The sequence below is a fragment of the Typopeltis vanoorti genome, chromosome 10 (genome assembly GCF_054136105.1).
Source record: "Typopeltis vanoorti isolate ZY-2024b chromosome 10, IOZ_Tvanoo_1.0, whole genome shotgun sequence".
In the NCBI taxonomy this organism is placed as follows: Eukaryota; Metazoa; Arthropoda; class Arachnida; order Uropygi; family Thelyphonidae; genus Typopeltis; species Typopeltis vanoorti.
This window is the reverse complement of record NC_143558.1, coordinates 124,981,073-124,995,002: the sequence shown is the minus strand read 5'-3', so window position 1 is coordinate 124,995,002 and position 13,930 is coordinate 124,981,073. Positions and strand designations below refer to the sequence as shown.

The 13,930-nt window shown below is 38.5% G+C and overlaps 1 protein-coding gene across 6 annotated transcripts in view; it reads right to left on the bottom strand.

Annotated features, from left to right (window-relative positions):
* Positions 1-13,930, bottom strand: part of Ube4A (Ubiquitination factor E4A) — a 346,330-nt gene that overhangs the window by 75,596 nt on the left and 256,804 nt on the right. The window lies entirely within an intron of this gene.

The window sequence follows — 13,930 nt, the reverse complement described above, 5'->3', positions numbered from 1 at the left end:
TATCTCTGAGATCAAAACTTTCCTACATAAAAAGGCTGCAAAATTCTTTTCAAATCCTGCTATCCACCAAAATCTGCCAAGTGGTAGACTACAGTGAGCAAGATCCTGCAAAATACAAAAGTTCCAAATCCAAACTGAACAAGTATTGAACACATACCAAGTTTTTTTAAAACTCACTGTCAGAAATCCAAAATTAATGAACCAAAGGCTCAATAATATTCCTAGCCTATTATGGTCTACCACCTAGTGGTGGAATAAAAGAAATATTCTAAAAACATTACAGAACAAGTAGTGTTTTTTTTTTTTTTTTTTTTTTTTTTTTTTTTTTTTTTAAAGGAGAGAAAAAAAAACTAGTAGTCAGTAGCTTACAATGGACGAGCCAAGTGTTCAATATTGTTCCTTAATACAGAAATTTCATGCAAATCCAACAAACTGATAAAGGTTCACAGGTTCAATCAATCCATCTTGTGAGAATAGTTAACCTTGGTGTCTCTTCTGGGTCTGCATCCCACTGATAGACAAAGAAGCATGTTTGTAGCAAACCAGTGCAATGGTATCAACATAGAGATAAAATTGAAAAGGTTGAAACAAGTGGAAGAAAGAAATTTTAAAATAAGAATACAGCAGCACTTAGCAGATAGCCCTTCAGCAGCATTCTTCAACAGAGTTCACCAAATTCAGCAAAGAAAGAACTATCACACAAATCTGTGTGGATGGTGAAGACATATCCACCACTAAAGACATCCTTGACTCCTTTCAAAAACACTATAAAAATCTGTTTGAAGACAAAAATACTGTTGGATATTATAATTCATGGAACATTAATGTATTTTCTATTCATATCCAAGACAAGCTCAACAGACTCATTACAGCATCTGAAGTTACCACAGCCTACAAAGAATGCCAGACAAGAAAAGAAGGGAAATAAGGTATTAGCACAATGTAGTAGGTACCTTGAAGGATAATGATTCCACATGGTCTAGGGATAGAACTTTACTGCAAAGCCTGAGATTTTATTCTTCCCATTCTAGTTACACTGTTTAATTCTTTTCTATCTAGAGGACACATACCAAGTAAATTTGTAGTAAGCCATAGCATCCTCATTCCAAAACCTGATATAGACCATAGCTTAATCAACAACTGGAGGCCTATTTCTCAATCTAATACTGACTACAACATATTTTTCCACATTATCAATAACAGGTTCAAAGTAGGAATGAGATACGTAATTAAAATAGCACAGGTGTAAGGCATTCCAGGCCGAACAGTAGAATTTAATCTCTTTCCACTACGTGATCTAATCTGCCTAGTTAATATGAAAAAGCAGCCAATGGCAGTGCTATCACTATACCTTACTTAAGCATTTGATAATGTTCAGCATCCATTTCTGTTTTCCATATCCTCCAGCAAACTGGTGTGGATAAAAGGCTGCTATCCATTATTAAAGGAGTCCATGCAAATTTAACTACCTGCCTCCTAGTCAATGGGTTCCTATCAGATCCAGTCAGAATTCAAAAATGAGCCAAGCAAGGTCCTCTTAGTCCATCTCTGTTTGCATTTGGTTCTTGAACCTTTCTTGCTGGAAGTCAACAATGCATGTGCCGTGTGAGGGATAAAAGTTCCTTCAACTATGAAGGAAAATAAGGTATTAACACAATGTAGTAGGCACCTTGAAGGATAATGATTCCACATACATCTTTTTTTGGTATTTTGGAAAAATTCAACAAACTCAGTAGATTAATGGCTAATGTTGACAAAACAAAATTAAAAGTTTTTGGAAAGTGGGATCTCAGAAGCATCACCTTTGGACTAACCCCTATATCCACCATAATCTGCCAAGTGGTAGACTACAGTGAGCAAAGATCGTGCAAAATACAAAAGTTCCAAATCCAAATTGAACAAGTAAGTTTTTTTAAAAACCCACTGCCAGAAACCCAAAATTGGTGAGCCAAAAGCTCAATAATATTCCTAGCCCATTATACTCTACTACCTAGTGGTGGAATAAAAGAAATATCTCAGGACAAACATCTCACTTACCCAATAATACCAGTTCAAGAACTCATCATCATCATCAAATTCCTGCCATGTACCCTCAAGGGGTGTACAGGATATGACAGTACTACATGAAAAAATTACATCATTACTAACTTCCTATCTACAATTTTCCTCCAAATCAGTCTGTTACTTGTCAAGACTCCAACATTATCAGATCTTATATTTCTATCGTCTAAGGCACTTTGTACCGTATCAATCCACCTATATCTTGGTCTTCCTCTGGGTCGTTTTCCTGCCAACCTGGCAGAGAACACTTGTTTTGCTAATCTTTCCTCTCCCATTCTATTTAAGTGACCATACCATCTGAGATTAGCTCTGCTAACGCATTCCTGGATGCTGACAATGTCAAGTTCTTTCCTAATATCCTCATTTTTAATATGATATTGCCATTGATGCCATCTGTTCATGCCTCTAATCTTTCTCAGGACTCTCATATCTGCGGTCTCTAGTCTTTGGTCAAGTGTTTTACTTCTGACCCAGCTCTCAGATCCATAAGTTAAAATTGGTTTGAACACAGTCTTGTATACAGCTAATTTAGTATTCAGACTAATTTCTTTCTTATTCCATATGAATTTATTCAATTGACTTCCCACGATACCAGCTTTGCTGATTCTGTTGTCTATTTCTATATTTAGTTTACCATCTTCAGTAAAAATTGTGCCTAAGTAGCTGAAATGTTTTACTTGTTCCACAGGTTCTCCATTCACAACACAGTTGACATTTTCAATGATTCTGCCTATTTTCATTGTCTTTGTCTTTTTATTGCTGACCTTCATACCATATCTATTACAACAGCTATTCAATTTAGTCAGAGAATCTTGCAGACTTGTAGCGGATTTATTTAGAAGTATAACATCATCCGCATAAAGCAAAGAGCTGACATTAACATCTCCAATTTTGATATCAGGTTTAATACCACATTCCTTCATAATGTGATCCATATAGATAATGAATAACAGAGGGGATAATGTACATCCTTGTCTCACACCAGATTTAACATTAAACCATCTTCCTGTACTTCCTTCAATTCTAACTGCTGACTCACAACTCAAATAAAGACTAAGTATTGCTTGATATAATGCCCCATTGACACCATATAACTGCAGCGTATTGAATAGCTTCTCTCTTGGCACCTTGTCATATGCCTTTTCCAAATCGACAAAACTTAAATACAGATCTTTGTTATATTCCCATTCTTTCTCGACTATTTGTCGTAAAGTGAAGATCTGATCCTGACAGCCTCTATTTGGCCTGAATCCAGCTTGTTCTTCACCAAGCTTTTCTTCCACAATTCTTCTCAACCGTTTCTCAAGTATACTTGCATAGATCTTGCCAGGAATACTCAGTAGGGAAATACCTCTGTAATTCTCACATTCAGTTTTATTTCCCTTTTTATATATGGGTACTATGAGAGCTCTACTCCAATCATCGGGAATTCGTCCCTCTGTCCAGGCTTTCTGAACTATGCAGTGCAGCCACTGTAAGACTCTTATACCACCATACTTCAGCATTTCTGGTCGAATATCATCTACTCCTGCTGCCTTTCCACATTTCAAGCCTTTGATGGCTTTTTCTACTTCAAGTATGGATATGTATTCCCGACTGCATGCCTGGTCAGTGTTTTTTATCACTGTGCTGTCATCACTGCTTATTTCATTTAGCAGTTTTTCAAAGTAATTACTCCATACTTCAAGGATATCTTTTTCTCCTGTTTTCATTTCACCTTTATCATCTCTAATTCCTTTTACAGCACTCTTTCCTCCATTCCTAAGCTTCTTCAACAACCTCCAGAATATTTTGCCACCTTCTTGATATTTATTTTCTATATTCTTGCCAAAGTCCTCCCATGACTTTTGTTTAGCTAGTTTTACACACTGTTTAGCTTTCTTACATTTGTCTCTGTATTCTCTAAGAGCACAAGCTGACTTATTTGCCAGGAACTTTTGATATGCTTTCTTCTTTTCCTTCACTGCCTCTTTAACTTCCTGTGTCCACCAGGGAGTTCTGATTTTTTTTATCTTTGCACACAACCTCACCACATGCCTCTCTGGCAGAATCAATCAATGTTTCCTTCAGAGTTTGCAACTGAATCTCCAAGGTTTGATTCCTGTTCTCAAACTCTTTCATTTTCTTTTCAATAATATTTCTGTATTTTAGTCTACAGTTGTAATCTGAGAGCTGCTCAACTTTTATTCGCTTTAAAACTTTCTTATATGTTATTCTTTTCAATATGAAATTCAATTTTATCCTGCTCAAGACTAAATAGTGATCACTTCCAATTTCAAATCCTCTGTACACTCTGGTGTCCTGCACCAGGGAGAAAACATCACTATCAACAATAACATAGTCAATGAGACTTTTCTTATTTCTAGCCTCTTCTCTCCATGTGAATTTGTGCACATTTTTATGTTGGAACATGGTGTTAGTAATAACCAGTCCATGTCCTGAGCAGAAATCCAACAGATATTTGCCATTATTATTAGCTTTGCTCTTTTCTCCAAATTTTCCCAAAATATTTTTGTATGTCTCACAATCATTTCCTACTCTACTATTTAGATCCCCAACAAGGACCAACTTTTCCTTTTTCATTGTGTCAGTTGCTTTTTCTAAAGCCTCAAAAAATTCCTCCACTTCTACCTTAGTAGAACCTTCTGTGGGACCATAGGCACAAATAAGTCTCATTGTCCAGTTCCCCATTCTCATATTTGCCCACATTACTCTACTTGAGACTGACTGCCATTCAAGAAGATTAGCCTCGTATTTTGTGTTGAATACTATGGCTACTCCTTCTCTTATCAGTTCAAGAACTTATATACAAAAACAGTGAAACTTTAGATGACTAGAAATTTGGCCACTTTCATTTTCTTCTAAAGATATAGTACTTAAAACCATAATCTTACCTGCTCAGTTATATATAATAAATATTACAGGCATTACAGAAGCTGAAGAAACCTATTATATAGTACACCTGTGCAACTGTTTGGTCCAGCCGATACCAAGAAGTTAAAAAGGAATTTCTTCAACTATCAAAGAAGCACAGAGGCTTTGGGCTTCTAGTGTTAAAATTATACTATTTAAGTAATACAGCTTCAAAAAATCCATAAAATATCAGACTAATCACATGTGTATTTACAGAATTTCTCCGATACTACCTGGGTTTTCATCTCCCTGTATTTGGAGTAAATGATTATAAAGATCACAATAAAAGTTTAATGGAGTGAAAGAGCACCAGGATATGATTAAAAATTGTATTTCATGGTTCCAATATTTCATCTCAGTTATGGAGACATCATCAAGGAGTACAAAATGAGACTTGTAACACACACACACACACACACACACACACACACACACACACACACACACACACACACACACACAGGCAGCAGAAAACTGAAACCCATGAAGGAAAGACTACAGTCCAAACTAGGTGGGGCACCCCTCTATGGGCACTTGTCAGTGCCTTAGGGTGTAAACTGGGATCTCAAAGCATTAGTGTTTCCCATATTTTGGGAAGTTTCATGCAATCATATTTATTCAAATTTAGCGGATTTTTAAGAGCTGCAACAGATTCTAAAAACAGTCTTTCTCCTCTAAATTTACTGTGATTTAGTTTCATGGTCTTTTTCCAATTAATTCTGTGAACTGTATCCAAAGCATGGTCTGCAAGTCCAGATTAACCATGTTGTGACCACAGCCATGAGTGCAGATGTATTATTTATGTTCTTCCATGCAGATGGTAGCTGATCTTCCTGCCTGTCCATAGTAGACCAATTTGCAGGAACAAGGAACTCTATATATACACCTGGAACTGAGGGGGGGGGATCTGTGTTTTGTGGAGCAAATAAGTGTGATTTAGTTTGATGGTCTTTTCCAACTGAAAGTTTTTGGAAAGTGGGATCTCAGAAGCATTCCCTTTGGACTAATCCCTATATCCACCATAATCTGCCAGGTGGTAGACTACAGTGAGCAAAGATCCTGCAAAATACAAAAGTTCCAAATTCAAACTGAACAAGTAAGTTTTTTTAAAACCCACTGCCAGAAGCCCAAAATTGGTGAGCCAAAGGCTCAATAATATTCCTAGCCCATTATGCTCTACTACCTAGTGGTGAAATAAAAAGAAATATCCCAGGACAAACATCTGTCTTTCAAGTGTGTCTTGAAAGTGGTGAAAAGACTGTATTTCTTTAAGATTTTGGATATTTTTTCTGATGTGCTCCAGACATAGGGGATGGTGATGGCATTACTAAAATCTTTCTGAAGAAAAAGTCACGGAATCTCTCTTCAGAAAAATTTTTAGTAATGTCATGTATAGGGAAACAAGTAACATTTTGAGATCCCATTTTACATTCTAGGCCACAGACAGGTGTTCATACAGGGGCACCACACCTAGTTAGGACTCTAGCCTTTCATCCACGTGTTTCAGTTAGTTTTGTGTTGCCTTTGTGTGTGTGTGTGTTACATCTCATTTTGTACTCCCTGATGATGTCCTTGCAACTGAGATGAAATATTCGAAGCAATAAATATAATTTTTAATAATTTCCTAATATTGTTTCACTCGATCAACATTTTATCACATATTTTTACCAGCACTTATGCCTTAACACACAGATTATAAAGGTACAAAAGCTGAGATTGTTCCTGAATACCACAACATTCAGTGTTTAATTCTAGGAGTGCTACAACATTCTGACACTGATATTCTCTCCATTAATAAAGCAAAACTTGGTATAAAGAAATCTTTAACCCCTTTTGCCATGAACTTCCACAGTTGGGTACTGACAATAAGCACTTTTTTCATAACTTACTGAAGTTCTAAGGAAACCATAACAAGAATGACCAAGACCTGCATATGGTCACCTTCCAGTAAATGCCATCAAATGGAGATACTTTAACATTGGAGATCCAATCCATGACATTTGTTACTGATTGGACACAGTAGAATTCTACAACTGCCCTCTTGTCCTGTGTATTTGGAACAGATTATGTAATGTTGGGCATTCCATTACTTACAACAGAACAGGTTTTTTTTTTTCTTTGTTTGTTTTTTTCCAGTACCCTCACTTGTCAGCAATGGGAAAAAAAAATTTATTTTTATAATTGATGTATTAAAATACCATTTATGGAAGTTAGGAAAACACATGGATTTGAAAACCAGCAATATGACATACAAATGTTTCACAATATTGTATTGTGGAAATTTTACTGTTCAGTCAGATGATTTTTGTCTTTACAAAGAAACATTCTATACTAAATTTTTGGCTAGGTGGTTATAGATTTTTTAAATAGTCCCATCGCCTTAGTTCACTGGGTTGTATAGGCAATTGCAGGGATGACTGGAGAGCAATCCCAGATAGAGAAGACCAACTCAAGGTGGTTAACTTAGGCTAACCACCTAGGTATTAGTTATCTTTGCACTTTAGTTTCAATTAGTCTTTTGGTTTTTCAGCTGCACGAGGCTGGTAAAAAAGAAAAAAAACAATAGCCTTTTGGCTACATGATGATATAAAAGAGCCGAGGCCCGGCCTTTTTTTTTTATCTCATACTATCCATCTGTCTTTTCTTTCTCATAAGACCATCAGACTCTTACTCCACCTTTACTAACTACTCTAGGCCTATGATGAACATCCCTTTACTTTTTCACCTCAATAAAGGTTGAAACTGGCCCTTCCCATAATGCACAGTATTATACACCTCCAAAGGCTGTGTGCTTTGATTGTTGTTCAATCCTTTTAAAGGATTGAACAAGAATATAATTTCTTGGCATCTTTAATTTATAACCATGTAAAAACAATTTCAACATTAATATATACTGTATATTGAACAAAAGTGGTCCAAAACTGCTCCCTGGGGAACACCATTGGTCACCTTAAATCTGGTACGTTCACACTCATGTATGTCACTTTTTGATACCTGTCTGTCAGCCATCCACTTATCCAAAGTCAAGAGTTTATATTTCAATCCCATATTCTCTAGTTTATGCAACAGCATTTTATGTGGTATTCTATCATATGCCTTTGCAAAGTCAGACAGTATGATAGTGAACCCCTTCATTTTATCTAACTCAGCTATAACATTATTATAAAATACAAGCAATTGCTCAGACATGTCCTCCCTTTAGTAAACCCATGCTGTTTCTTGCAGAGTATAGCTTGTCTGCCAACTCAATTCTGTATGAAAGTTCTAACCAACTTCTCTGAAATCTTCACCAGCACTCCAGAGATACTGATTGATAATATAACAAAATAAGATTCCATTCTTCAAGTCAAATATCTGTTCTGAGTTTCTGAACTGAATATACAAATATATAAACCAATTTGAAGGGAATTATCTTAAAGACAGATCATAAAGAGGCAAAATACCAGCAACACTCTCATTAGGAATATTTTTATTTCTCATCTCATCTCATCTTCCTTTTACCTTGTGGTGCCGAGGGTTTATTAATCATCAAACCTCAAACCATTCACAGGATAAGGTGGTCAGCCCTACGTAACCGGTGTATCCTATGTCCTGTAGTGTTGAGTTCTCAAGGCCGGTTTGCCTACTTTGCGGGATGAAAAACCCCAGGATAAACTGGGGAAAAACTTACAGTCCACGCCCAAGACCGGCTAACTTGGCTATGGCTGAGGAAGATCCTTCAGCTCCTCACGTCACTGACGGGAATCGAACCTAGGACACTTCTTCCCAGGGCATATGGTTGCTAAGTGCACAGCCACTACGCTAACCGTGATCTTCACTAGCATTTTACTTGTTCTATAGGTTCTCCATTCAGGACACAGTTGATATTTTCAATGTTTCTGCTTACTTTTATTGCTGATTTTTAAACCAAATTTGTTACAGCAGTTATTCAATTCAGTTAGAGAATCATGCAGACTTGTACAGATTTGTTTAGAAGTATAACGTCATCTGCATAAAGTAAAAAGTTGAGTTAAAATCTCCAATTTTCACATTGGTTTAATACCACTTTCTTTTGTAATGTGATTCATATAGATCAGTGGTTCCCAAAGTGGGCGGTACCATCCCCTGATGGGCAGTGGGCTTACCTAAGAAGGCGCTAAGAGGCAAGCAGGCAGCAAGGGGGGGGGGGTTGAAGGTGTGCTGCAAAAGGTTGTGTGAATCACTTTTCTGAATGTAGGGTGGGCTCAGGTAAGACAGAGGGCACTGACGATGAGTTTATGGATTCGAGGGGGTGGTGGCCCGAAAAAGTTTGGGAACCACTGATATAGATGAATAACATACAGGATAATGTTCATCCTTGTCTCACACCTGATTTAACATCAAAGCCACTGTCCTGTACCTCCTTCAAACTTTACTTCTGTTGATTTACATCTCAAATAAAGACACTAAGTATTGCTTAATATAATGTACCATTTACACCATATAACTGTAGTGTTTTAAATAGTTTTGCTCTTGGCACCTTGTCAGATGCTTTTCCAGATCCACTAGACTTAAACATACAAATCCTTGTTATATTCCCATAAATTCATATGGAATAAGAGAGAAATTAGTCGGAACACTAAATTAGCTGTATACAAGACAGTGTTCAAACCAGTTTTAACTTATGGATCTGAGAGCTGGGTCAGAAGTAAAACACTTGACCAAAGACTAGAGACCGCAGATATGAGAGTCCTGAGAAAGATTAGAGGCATGAACAGATGGCATCAATGGCAATATCATATTAAAAACTAGGATATTAGGAAAGAACTTGACATTGTCAGCATCCAGGAATGCATTAGCAGAGCTAATCTCAGGTGGTATGATCACTTAGACAGAATGGGCGAGGAAAGATTAGCAAACCAAGTGTTCTCTGCCAGGTTGGCAGCAAAACAACCCAGAGGAAGACCAAGATATAGGTGGAATGATACGGTACAAAGTGCCTTAGACTATAGAAATATAAAATCTGATAATGTTGGAGTCTTGACAAGTAACAGACTGATCTGGAGGGAAATTGTAGATAGGAAGTTAGTAATGATGTTTTTTTTTCATGTAGTACTATCATATCCTGTACACCCCTTGAGGGTACATGGCAGGAATTTGATGATGATAACATTTTGTTTGAAAGCTATTTAATTTAGCTTCCTATTTTTTGGTCATTTTTCATGTCTGTGATCCATATTTTTATTTACATTTAAATAATACCAACATATTTTGCTATGACCTGGAAGTATTATTAGGATAAATAAGTTTCTATTTATTCATCTTAGAAACAAGAATAAAAAAAAAACATTTAGTGACTCACTAAAACGAGAGTTACATCTTTAAAAAAATTATTCAGAAATTAGAGCAATCTCATACATGTGATGCATCTAACATATCTGCTGTATACATACAATTCATCATCATGTTATTCAACATTTCTGCCATGATCTGTGCTTGAAAGGAGTTCAGCATTATTATCATGCTAAAAAAAGTTTTACATATCTTAACAGAAGATGATAAAAAGAAAAAAAAAAAAAGTCTAATCTTCCCTATAACCAACTCATTCAAAAACTTCTTCTTCTTCTTCTTCTGCAGCTTCTCCTACTTAAGTGGGGTCACTGTTGATGATGAGTCTTCTCCACATCCTCCTGTCTTGGGCTGTCACCACATCCAAAGTCTCCATCCTCAAGTCCTCTTCTACCAGCTCCTTCCATCTCTTCTTTGGCCACCCACGCTTGCTCCTTCCTTGCACATCCATCTGCATGACCCTTCTTCCCACATATTCGTCCTCCCTCCTTAGCACATGACCAAACCATCTCAACCTTGCCTCCTATATCTTCGCTCCTAAGTTCGTAACTTTCACTGTTCCCCTCACATAGTCATTTCTCAAACGATCCTTTCTGGTCACACCGCACATCCACCTAAGCATTCTCATCTCTGCTACTTTCATCCTGCTGATGTCATTTTTCCTCAGGGCTACAGTTTCTATAGCATACGTCACAGCTGGCCTCACTACTGTCCTATAGATTTTGCCTTTCAGATTGATTGGCACCCTCTTATCGCATAACACTCCAGCCATCTCCCTCCAGTTCCTCCAACCCGCTTGTATCCTGCATCCCACTTCCTTCTCAGCTTCTCCATCTTCTTCCACTGTTGAACTTAAGTATCTAAAGTCCCTCACATTCCTGATGACATTTCCTTACAGCTCCAGATCTGTCTCCTGGCCACCACCCACTGCAACACATATACTCTGTCTTACTTCTGCTCAGTCTCATACCTCTTTCTTCCAGTACTTTCTCCATCTTTCCAGTTTAGTTCCCGCTTCTTCTCTTGAATCTGCACACAGCAAGATGTCATCTGCATACAACATTGTCCAAGGCACATCTTCTCTTACCTCCTCTGTCACCACCTCCATCACAATATTAAACAGAAACGGACTTAATGCTAACCCTTGATGCAAGTCAACTGTTACTTGAAAACTTTCTGTCTGTCCCAGACAGATCCAAACACTTGTCTTCACATTTCTGTACATCTCCCGCACCAACCTGACATATTTCTCCGGAACCTTCTTCTCCCTCAGACACCTCCAGACTTCTTCCCTTGGCACTCTATCGTATGCTTTCTCCAGATCAATAAATGCCAGATGTAGCTCCCGTTGTTTCTCTCGAAACTTTTCCATCATCTGCCGTAACCCAAAGATAACATCTGTTATCTTTGGGTTACGGCAGATGATGGAAAAGTGACTTACCAGGCATCAAGCCAAATTGTTTCTTTGTAATCTCCACCTCCTTCCTCAATCTTCCATCAAGAACCCTTTCTAGGATTTTCATTGTGTGGGACATCAACTTTATTCCTCTGTAATTTTTACAGTCTTGTGCATCTCCTTTACCCTTGTAGATGGGGACAAGAGTACTCTCCCTCCATTCCTCAGGTATATTTTCCTGTTGGCAAACTTTCATGAACAGGTCCCACAGCAGGTCAATTCTCTCTTCCCCCAGTGCCTTCCATGCCTCCACTGGAATCGTGTCGGGGGCCCACCGATTTTCCATTCCTCATCCTCTTCATAGCCTCCATCACTTCCACTCTACCGATGTTCTGCACCATCCCCTCAGAAGGCTGCCCATCTTCTCTGTGAGTCCTTGCATTTTCCTCATTCAAAAGTCCCTCAAAGTATATTCTCCATCTGTTTATGTCCACATCCCTCCATAATACTCTTCCATCAACATCTTTGATCTGCCTTTGATCAATTAGAAACAAAGGAAGGGCAGAGAAAAATTTACCAACTAGCAAAATGTAGAAATAAAGCAGCAAAGGAGGTAAATTTTTCTCTGCCCTTCCTTTGTTTCTAATTGATCATACAGATCTTGATATGCCATGGTCTTCGCCTGTGCCACAACTCTCTTGGCTTCTTGCTTTCTCTCTCTGTCCTTTTCCACTCTTGACTCATCCCACTTCTGCTTTGCCTTCCTCTTAGCTGTCACTGCCACTTGTATATTATTATTCCACCACCAACCCTCCTTCTGCTCTCTAATCTTTCCAGATGTCTCACACCAAGCACCTCAATTGCACAGCTCAGGATTACTTTTGAATTATGTTTCCACCAATCTTGTACACTTTCCAGTCCATCCAAAATCCTCTCTAACACCCCCCTCCCTCCCTAAAACGATTCTTCACACTCTCTTCTTTTAAGCAAAACCACTTAATTTTCTTCATCCCATGGCTTCCAGAGGTTCTTATCTTCTATCTTATTTTAAAGTCTGTGCACAGCAGTTGGTGTTGCTGTGCCACTTGATCTGTTGGAATTACTTTACAATTTGTCACAACCTTAAGATGTTTTCTTCTAGTCAAAATGTAGTCAATTTGTGAACTGTTGTTACCACTCCTAAATGCTATCAAATGTTCTTCCCTCTTGTAGAAAAACGAGTTCACAATTGCCAGATCAAATGCTACTGCAAAGTCCACAACCCTCTCTCCTTCCTGGTTCATCATTTCCACTTCGTGGCCACCATGCACCCTTTCACAGTCTCTATTCTGTCTCCCTATGTGTCTGTTTAAGTCTCCTCCAACAATCACTATCTCGTTTTCTTCCAGTTCCCTCATTTCTTCATCTAACATGTTCCAGAACTCATCTTTCTCCTCTGTTGTACATCCAATTTGCGGGGCATATACGCATAATACAACCACCCGCTCTTCTCCAAGACCCAATTTCATTTGCATGATCCTGTTGTTCCTTCTACCCACTTCCAGTACTTCACCCTTCATTCTGCCACACACCACAATTCCTACACCATTTCTTCCCTCGTTATTTGCTCCAGAGTAAAACAATTTATATCCATCTCCCAGTTCCTTTGCCTTTCCCCCCTTCCACCTTGTCTCCTGCACACATAAAATGTCCAACTTCCTCTTCCTCATCATGTCTGCCACCTCTCTTCCCCTTCTAGTCATGCTACCAACATTCAGTGTTCCCATTCACAACATCCTCTCCACCTGCTGGGCTCGCTTTGTTAACCGCACCCGCCCTTGATGCGGTAGCCCTCATCCACTTCTCGAATCTGTAGGGTGATATGGCTGCGCGTCGTTTAAGGGGTACGCCCTAGCCCTTATATCATTTTCTCTTTGGCTCATATCATAGACAGAGCTGGCAGTGAAGTTTTACGACCGGATGCCCTTCCTGACATCAACCCTTGCCATTTATCCGGGCTTGGGACTGGCACCTCTTGAGGTGCCAGTCCCAAGCTTGCCTCCTATATAGTCCTATATAGCTTGCCACCTTCGGTGGCTGCATAAGACGAAATGACTTAGCAAGATAGGAAAGATTCACCCCTAGCCCTCGAATAGTCTAATAGCATCAGGCGGAAGGAGCAAGGAGAGGAGAAAGAAGGGGAGGGACCAGTCTATTTGAATAATATAACAGATGTATATTACATGAAGTAAGGCATGGTCCAGCATCTGGTAC